Source organism: Gymnodraco acuticeps, unplaced genomic scaffold (genome assembly GCF_902827175.1).
Source record: "Gymnodraco acuticeps unplaced genomic scaffold, fGymAcu1.1, whole genome shotgun sequence".
In the NCBI taxonomy this organism is placed as follows: domain Eukaryota; kingdom Metazoa; phylum Chordata; class Actinopteri; order Perciformes; family Bathydraconidae; genus Gymnodraco; species Gymnodraco acuticeps.
The window spans coordinates 351,088-361,373 of record NW_022990475.1 but is presented as its reverse complement, the minus strand read 5'-3'; positions in this window follow the sequence as shown (position 1 = coordinate 361,373).

Genomic DNA, 10,286 nt, shown 5'->3' with positions numbered 1-10,286 from the left:
GCAATCTCGTTGATTTCGAACATTTTCTCATCATCAAAGTTCGCAATCTCGTTGATTTCGGACTGTTTCTCATCATCAAAGTTCGCAATCTCGTTGATTTCGGACTCTATCTCTGATGCGAATTCCGAAATCTCTTCCATTTCAGACTCTGTCTCATCTAGGTCAGACATTTCTTTAATTTTGGACTCGTCCTCATCATGAAGGTCCAATGAATCTTCAAAGTCTTCATCCACCGAGAACACAAACTCGTTATCCTCCTCAACTTCCGACTGTTTCTCATCATTGAAGTCCAAAATCTCTTCATTTTCAGACTCTGTCTCATCAAAGTTCACAATCTCGTTGATTTCAGATTTTTTCTCATCATCAAAGTTCGCAATCTCTTCGTTTTCAGACTCTGTCTCATCAAAGTTCGCAATCTCGTTGATTTCAGACTGTTTCTCATCAAAGTTCACAATCTCGTTGATTTCAGACTGTTTCTCATCAAAGTTCACAATCTCGTTGATTTCGGACATTTTCTCATCATCAAAGTTCGCAATCTCGTTGATTTCAGACTGTTTCTCATCATTCAAATCCAACATCTCTTCGTTTTCAGACTCTGTCTCTGATGCAAATTCTGAAATCTCTTCCATTTCTGACTCTGTCTCATCTAGGTCAGACATTTCTTTAATTTCGGACTCTTCCTCATCATGAAGGTCCAATGAATCTTTGAAGTCTTCATCCACCGAGAACACAAACTCGTGATCCTCCTCAACTTCCGACTGTTTCTCATCATTGAAGTCCAGAATCTCTTCATTTTCAGACTCTGTCTCATCAAAATTAGCAATCTCGTTGATTTCAGACTGTTTCTCATCAAAGTTCGCAATCTCTTCGTTTTCAGACTCTGTCTCATCAAAGTTAGCAATCTCGTTGATTTTGGACTCTGTCTCATCTAGGTCAGACATTTCTTTAATTTTGGACTCTTCCTCATCATGAAGGTCCAATGAATCTTCGTAGTCTTCATCCACCGAGTACACAAACTCGTGATCCTCCTCAACTTCCGACTGTTTCTCATCATTCAAGTCCAAAATCTCTTCGTTTTCAGACTCTGTCTCATCAAAGTTAGCAATCTCGTTGATTTCGGACAGTTTCTCATCAAAGTTCGCAATCTCGTTGATTTCGGACAGTTTCTCATCAAAGTTAGCAATCTCGTTGATTTCGGACTGTTTCTCATCATTCAAGTCCAGAATCTCTTCGTTTTCAGACTCTGTCTCTGATGCAAAATCTGAAATCTCTTCCATTTCTGACTCTGTCTGGTATTGGTCTAGGTCAGACATTTCTTTAAGGTCGTCCTCTGTCTGTGAAACAAAAAACAATTATTATTGTGTTGTCTATGTGCCGTGATTTTTATTAAGAAAACAGAAGTGGAGTTAACTCAATTGCATTAAAGATGATTTACTATTTGGATTTATTTTTTGGAAAAACTTTAGTAAAGAAACTAAAGCGTAGAGTATTAGCCTTTTTACAGTTTTCACGAGTGTAAGTGTAGACATGTGTGCTACTGAATTGAATTCTTACATCAGCAAAGGAAGTGTCGCTGTAGTTTTCTCTGTTGCTGGAGATGGAGGCCTGCTCCTTAAAATCTTCCTCCACCTCCTCAACAAACTCAAGAATCTCTTCGATTTCTGACTCTGTCTCATCAAAGTTGGCAATCTCGTTGATTTCCGACTGTTTCTCATCAATGTTCTGTTTATTGACAGCAGCCTCCAGTTCACTTTGCAGTATGTTGTTCTCATAGGCGAGGTGTTGATTCCCCTGAGTCAGACGGGCGAGTTCTTCTGCATCCTTCTTCCGCTGAAAGACAGCAGCCTCGTAGTCCCTCCACAGTCCCTCCAAAGCCAGGGTCTTCTCAGTCAGCTCTTTCTCTTGACTCTGGATCGTCTTTGAGGCTCTGGAGAAACGAACCTCCTCCTTCTTAATGGCCTTCTCCAGTCTGCTGCAAGCTCTTCTGTCGCCCTGAAGCCTCTTCTCTTCAATGTGCTGTTTATTGACAGCAGCCTCCAGTTCACTTTGCAGTCTTTTGTTCTGATAGGCGAGGTGTTGGTTCCCCTGAGTCAGACGGGCGAGTTCTTCTGCATCCTTCTTCCGCTGAGAGACAGCAGCCTCGTAGTCCCTCCACAGTCCCTCCAAAGCCAGGGTCTTCTCAGACAGCTCTTTCTCTTGACTCTGGATCGTCTTTGAGGCTCTGGAGAAGCGAGCCTCCTCCGTCTTAATGGCCTCTTCCAGTCTGCTGCAAGCTCCCCTGTGGCCCTGAAGCTGCTTCTCTTCAATGTGCTGTTTATTGAGAGCAGCCAGTTCATTTTGCAGTATTTTGTTCTCATAGGCGAGGTGTTGGTTCCCCTGAGTCAGACGGGCCAGTTCTTCTGCTTCCTTCTTCTGTTGAGAGACAGCAGCCTCGTAGTCCCTCTGCAGTGAGCTGCTTTTTGTTTGCTCCTCTTTGAGGTCTGAGGCACACTTATTCACTCTCTCCTGTAGTGAGGTAACAATGCTGACCTTGGCTATAATGTCGCTTTGGAGATTCAGGACATTTGAGTGCAGGGATTCAATGTATTTTTCTTTTTTCAGACTTTCCTCCTGCAACTCAGTGAGGCGGTCCTTTATTGCTGTAACTGAGGCAGTATTCAACAGAATCAGCTCTGAGATTTCTCTTTGGTGCTGGCTGGAGGATGCATGATGATCTATCTGGAGCTTCTCAATCACCTTCTTGTCCTCTTCAAGCTCAGAAGTCATTATAGTTATTCTGTTTTTCAGCTTTGTTTGACCACGCTGCGGCTCTTTTTGTGACTGTTTCAGAGCAGCGTTTATGAGCTTTATTCTATCACGAAGGGAATTATTTTCATCGTGCTCATACTTTAGAGCCTTTGCAAGAGCGGTTTTTTCTTTTTGCTCATGCTTCAGGGCTGCTTTGTGCTGAGCTGCAGATGTTTTCTCCTTCATCAAAATCTCTTCAAGAGCAGCTTTGGCTTTTCCCTCCTCATCCAGGGCTTCCTGAAGGCCAGATGATTTGTCAGATCTCTCAGATCTTTCAGAGTCCTCTGTCTGTGAAACATAAAAAAGTATTATTGTGTTGTCTATGTGCAGTTTTTTTAAATTAAGAAAACAGAAGTGGAGTTAACTCTGCATCAATCGGTGTGAAAAAGTATGCTGTGATCAATTGCATTAAAGATGATTTACTATTTTGATTTATTTTTTGGAAAAACTTTAGTAAACAAACTTATTAGCTTGTTTACAGTTTTTTTGAGTGTACTTGTAGACATGTGTGCCACTGAATTGAATTATTACCTCGTCAAAGGAAGTGACGCTGCAGTTTTCTCTGTTGCTGGAGATGGAGGTCTGCTCCTTAATATCTTCCTCCACCTCCTCAGCAAACTCCTGAATCTCCTCTTTGATTTCTTCCTCCACCTCCTCAACAAACTCAAGAATCTCTTCGGTTTCAGACTCTGTCTCATCAAAGTTTGCAATCTCGTTGATTTCGGACTGTTTCTCATCATTAAAGTCCAAAATCTCTTCCATTTCTGTCTCTGTCTCATCTAGGTCAGACATTTCTTTAATTTCGGACTCTTCCTCGTCATGAAGGTCCAATGAATCTTCAAAGTCTTCATCCACCGAGTACACAAACTCTTGATCCTCCTCAACTTCCTCCTCCATCTTGTTTGCAAACTCCTGCCCCTCCTCCATGGTTTCCTGCACCTCCTCCATGGTTTCCTGCACATCCGCCATGGTTTCCTCCAGGATTTCCTCCTCAATTTCCTCCTCGATCTCCTCCTCAACAGAACTGTCCTCAGAGGGACAATTCTTTCTGTGCCATGGAGAATTGTTGTACGTCACGTTGAAAACTGATCTTTCTCCGTCCATCTTATTCATCGTGAAGAAATAGCTGCTTCTCACTGATAATGTGAACTCGATGTGGCTGGGATAAAACCTGGCTTGTTATCGTCCTGCACAAACTGTAAATAAGTTGAGTAGCTATTTAACCAGAGAGCATGCTCTCTTGCAGACAATGTGATATGACATCAGGTTCAGTAAGACTTCAGAGCCGAACATTCCGGAATGTGCTTTGGTCTACCGACACATTCTACATTCCATTTCAAAGTATTCTACATTCCATTTCAAAGTATTCTACATTCCATTTCAAAGTATTCTACATTCCATTTCAAAGTATTCTACATTCCATTTCAAAGTATTCTACATTCCATTTCAAAGTATTCTACATTCCATTTCAAAGTATTCTACATTCCATATTCTGCTGATTGTGTTTGCTTGGCGCCTTACTTTGTCCCATGATGGCGTGTTTAAACAGAGGAGATAACCATACTGGCTCTTAAAGTCAAAACATTACGTACACAGGTTGAAGGCTGTGACGTAAGGGTATAAGGCCCATTTATAATTGTAAATTACATAGAAATGTTATTTTAAACTGCAGTGTTGTTTTGTGTTGAGAATTAAAAGATCACCCTCATTATTTCAACTCTGCTCTGAGAGCCACGAGGTGTTTTCAAATCCCTTTGTTCTTCAGGTCAAAGGTTGGAAAATCAGTTGCCATCTTGTCTTGTCCTCGTGTTTACAATGAGCAATGGCAGTCGCCATTTCGTGAAATGCTAATTTGAAAGTACTCAGTCCTACTCACATGAGCCTAGGCACTCCATCTTGAGAAGGACAAATCATATTTCTTGGCAGAGTTGGAACTATAAAATAGACAGGTTATCTTACCGTGGGAAGTTTGATATTTGTAGGAGTCTGTATTTGAGATATTCTTGTTTGCAAGTGCGTATTGGCGGTTTATTTGAGATATTCTTGTTTGCAAATGTGTTTTGGCGGTTATGTGCTGTGTTGTTTAACCATATTCTAATTTTCTTCTCATTTTTAAGGAAATAAGCTTCTTCTTGTTAAAAAGAGGTCAGTTTTGCAACAGCTATCCCTAGTGGATTGAGCTGGAAATTACAACAGCGCACTCTGCTGGTAATACAGAATTATTACAAAGATACTATAACATTTTGAAGCTTGATTTAGAGTATTATGAATGAACACATGCGCAAATCGCCAGGACAGAATTACAAAGTGGTTTCTAATTAAAAGATAAGAAACTTTCAAACTAGGCTGTAGAATATTCAAACACCAATTGATTAAAGCTAACACAAATTATGACATTTACATAATTTCATGCACTTTGGTATGCACTGTACACAGTAGATTTAGATTTTCACCAGATTTCTAATTTTCATATTTTAAAGTCAAAACCATACACTGTACACTTTTTTTATTTTATCATTTCAGATTTTAAAATTTGCATAATTTGTATCTTTTAATTAACTTTATTATTTAAAAAAAAATTATAAAAAATAAAATAAAATAAAAAATCTATAAAATGAAAAAAAAAAAAACTTAAAAAGCCCAGATTTAAAGTTAGGTTCGGATGACATAGGATATTACTGATCAGGAACGACGGTGCTAGTCAGAAGATTGGTGCTCAATCTTTGATAACTTAATAATATTCATTCGAATAGGAAGAGAGCATGTCACCAAAACAAACTAAGCTGGGACTAGACGCAGAGCCAGGCTCAACCGCAGATATCAAGGAAAGGGTAATAATCTGATCAGATGCTTTAACCTTTCCAATTAAAATAACTATGTGGAGTGAAGATGAAGAAAGATTTATAAGAGTTACAAGTCTGATACTCCATCTGGAATATGCCAGCCTATTGGCACACAGCATAAATGTGGTCCGAGTAGCAGACCCGCCAGTGAGGGAAGACATAGCAGAAAAAACAAGACACCGTAGCTTGTAGGAACAAGACAAGGAGAAGGGAGGGGAAACTTCCAGAGAAGGCAGGGCAGACACCTCCAACAATTCAAGCTCAGGAAGAACCAGAGAATGCAGGGCAGACACCTCAAACTGTTAAATCTCAGATAGTGCCAGAAAATCAGAAGCAGAACCAACAACCAGGAGGTTTCCAAGATGACAACGGAGGCAGGGGGTCCAAGAGATGTCAAAGACGAACAGCATTGCCAAACATGACCCAAATGCCACTGACACCCTGGTATCAACCACAACAATGAGGAAGCTCAGAGGGCCAGACCACCAGGTGATGCATCTTCAGCACAAGGGTATTTTGAAATCCAGCTACATTGAGCCATATCTGTCACCACAGAAGGGAGAGGTTTAATGTTTAATGTAAAAACAAAATCGAGAGTAGCATTTGCATTTACACATAAAGCATCCACAGAATAGAACATTTAGCAGACTATTTTTGTAATTATGAGAAGGAAAGAGATTACGAGTGATGTTGTTCCCCCACACAGAAAACTATTGTGTCCACACAGCTAGTGAGGTCAAGACGACGGGTTTCCACCAAAAAATATGAAGACGGAAACCTAGTACTCGCCCAAGACGGAGGATCCATACCAAATCCTTCTGTTTACACCGACTGCAGTTCAAGGGGCGGCGATACACCTGACGTGGAGCTGTTGAGACCTAAAAACAGAAACTCGATTCTGCTGTGGTGACAGTCTGGCTACAAAGGGAGGTGTCCGATAGGGTCGCTTGTCTCAAACCAGTGAAGAAGTCAACAAGAACCCAGCAGAACTAGAGAGTGACTGTTAGCGGGAGAACAGTGACAGAGCGACAGAGACTGGCACAACATTTTCCAGCCAGTACATAGATAGACCCCGTCAGAAGACCGGGGCTGTGTTTAAAGGGGAACTTCATTTATTGTTAGTGGAAGTGTAGTTTTTTAGTCAAACAATTATGTGATTTATGGAGTCAGATTACATTTTTCTCATAAACACAATTGTATAATCGGTCTGAAGTATCTGTTTTAAGGCAATGAGCTGCAGATTAAATAACATAACACTGATTGAGAGCTTGGATGAAGAAGTTGTAGGGTTTTTACAACAGTTTCAAGAATCATTTTTTTATTTATTTATTCTTGAGTAATTTTACTGATTTATAATGTAGTGCGTAAGGCACTATCTCATTTTGAGTGAGGGGCACCAGCCCTTCATGCATGTCACCCTCTGTGAGAATGGTTCGTATGTTTCCCTCTAGTTTAGATAAATATTATTTTATTATATCTTTGTACAGCAGTATCAAACAATCCTCTAATCCTAGAATTATTGAGACGCATTAGCGACACCAGGGGTATTGTTTTTCGCAGCAACAATGATGCATAATACCAGGACAAAAGCCATTATTGCAACAAGTAAACAATTTTTTGTGCTAATGGCAGATTTTAGTGAATATGTTTTATACCATCAGAAAGCCACACATCATACGATATTTTGTACGCCTTATGGGTACACGGAGAAGTTATATTTATTTAATGCAACGTTATGGGTTTTACATGTCCTGTTCCGAATAGGGTAATCATTGCAATATTAATTGAGCATGTTCTGCTCAAAGGAGGGAGTGTCATGATTATACAGATATGTTGATTTCAGTGACGTTGTAGTTAATAAATAATAACATGTAGTTAATAATAGGTCTCATAACGACAAAAGGTATGCCAAAGCTTGGGCCTCCTACAAGGAGGGAGTGGTCCAGTTTTAGATATTAGACGAATACAAGTAATGAATATGTCAGAACTCTGAGTAATATAATCCAAGTTTTGTCTACACAGGCTAAGAAAGCTACAGAGATACAAGACGAGACACCAGAAGAGACTCCTGTTCGGCCAGGTGATTGGGTGAGGGTGAAAGTTCACAAAAGACAGTGAGCTGATCCCCGGTGGACGGAACAGTGAGAAGTTGTAACGAACTTCACACGCGCTCCGGTTTAAAGGTAAAGAAAAAGGAGCAAATTGACACCACCTCACACATTGTCACCCTTCATTGGCAACTTCCAGAACATTATTGGGAGTTAGGACTGATTTGGCAGAGCTGGAACAAAACAATAAATAGAAATAAGATAAAGATCGAAACAGCTCAAAAGACAAATTGTCTATAGATTTTTATAGATAGTACACTAAAGTGAAAACCTATTTTTGTTTTACATCTGAAAAAGAGTCCAATTTTTGTATACGTTATTATAGTACTCATTATTTAAATTCTGTAACTGACAACAAGGGAGAAAATAGAGATGATGTCAAGAACAAAGCCAAAGCTATTGTGGGGTCCCCTAGGGATAAGAGTCAGAATAGCATTGTTGATTGTGCTCATTACACTTGGCACCTTTCTGGTTGGATGGGGAGTACAATATCAAGTAAGACATGGATCCATTAGTCCACTCATAGAGAATGCCCACATCACTAACAAAACTCCAGCTGTGTTTCAGAGAGTTTCACTTATCCCCAGAGCCAAAAGATCAGCTGAGCAACAAGAGGAGGAGTTAGAAATACTCGGTCCCAAAGGTGAGGCGATTACAATCAAGATGCTTCACCCCCCATATATGCAGTTCTTGTATCAAATGATGAGATGGGTTTAAGTGATTGGGATAGGTAGGTGAATTTACAGATTAGGGGAATCTAAAAATACACTGGATCCATGTTTTAGTCTGTGCCAGAAACACCCCTGTTAAGTTTATGGACAACCGACCGGTGACCTGAGCACAATTATTGAAAATGATTACAGTAGAAACAGGCTACTAACCCACAAGTACAGCTTTGTACGTACAAACTCTATGAACAAAATTCCCCAGCAGATTGTGGCGACATTGCAGATATGTTCAGTCACAAAAGTTACTTATGTTCTAAATAACAGTGAGATTTAAAGTAATGGAGAAAATATGGGGACGTTCTTTTATAGTGTGTGAAATATGTGGTGCTTGAAACATGTAGGTATTTTTAATTTATAGAAGAAAATGGTTTCCTGAAAGAGTTATTTGGAGTAGCCATGTTACAGTGGGTGGAAACAATGTTTAGGGATATGGCACAACCATTAGTAGACATTAATTGGGTTTAGATGACATTTAACATCTAAGACAGATAGTAAGATTAGGAAAATAGAGTGGAAAGGATTGGATATATTTTACCTCAGTGTGTTAGAATTAGCTATAGGTAATGCCTCCCGAGATCTCTCTCTCTCTCTCTGCCTGTCAGAATGCTACGACCCCATCTTCAGACAAATGACCTCACCACAGGAGACTCCTCCTCCTCCGGTTTAAAGACAGACAACCCGAGCTGAACCAACAACCACCTGAGGCATCCAGAACCATCTCCACCTGAGGCATCCAGAACCATCTCCACCTGAGGCATCCAGAACCAAACCAGCATGCTGACAAAGAGGCAAACTCTCATCGGTCCCTCAAACAGGACATGAAGTTCCAAACTGAGCCGCGAGATTTGGCACAAGAGCAGAGTGGGACATGAGAGCAGAATACACCACTCCATGCAACAGCCAAGAGACTGAAAAGGAGGAGATGAAATGCAAAGCAGTTGGGCCACTGAAAAGAATTACAGCGGGAAGATCCAAGTGCGGATGGACTGAGGAGAAGACAGGATGGAGGAGAAGACAGAACCAGAGGAGTTGGCATGGGCGAGCAGAACGTGAGGGGGTCGTGGCTTGACGACCAGAGGGGGAGAGAAGGAACACAGGAGTGAGTGAGTTTACACATAAACACACTTATTAGAAAATAATCCTAAAAACACACTGAGGGTAGAACATATTATTCAATCTTTTCATAATATAAACAAATTATTCTTATAGAGATTCTTATTCATGTGAGAATTTGGGGAAGATTTAATTTGTTACAATATAGATAGCAGGCAAATCTTTATTTGAATGGAAAATGTTAAAGGTAGAGCTGGAACCAAGCCAAAGAAAGTATTCCAATCTAGAGTATTGGTTTCACCATTGTAGCATGGTTATTACCATAGGAGAACTGTTAAGGTGGAAACAACATTTGTTTGTCGTCCAAGATGTAGAGTTTTAAAAAAGACACTAGGCAAAGAGCGATTGAAGATTTAAATTTTGAAAAAACTAGTATAATTGGGAGTAATACATGCGGGGCCTTGGATCACTCATTTTAATGGTGCATATTTTCGACAATAAATATCGTTCAGGGAGAAGGGGTTGCTCAACCCACCCTGCAGATGTTTTAAATCTTACTTACAGCTTCAGAGGGAGCGCACGGCACCAGAGTATGAGTTTTAAAAGACAAGTGCCACCACCTCCTAATGCTCATCCATTTAATCAGTGATGACCTGACATTTAGAGATGTTATTTAAAAGGAGAAACATATCTGCCATGAGTGAAAATTCCTGAATTGAACTACAAACCATTAATGAAATGACTTCTGTTTTTGAAGTCCTTGTTAG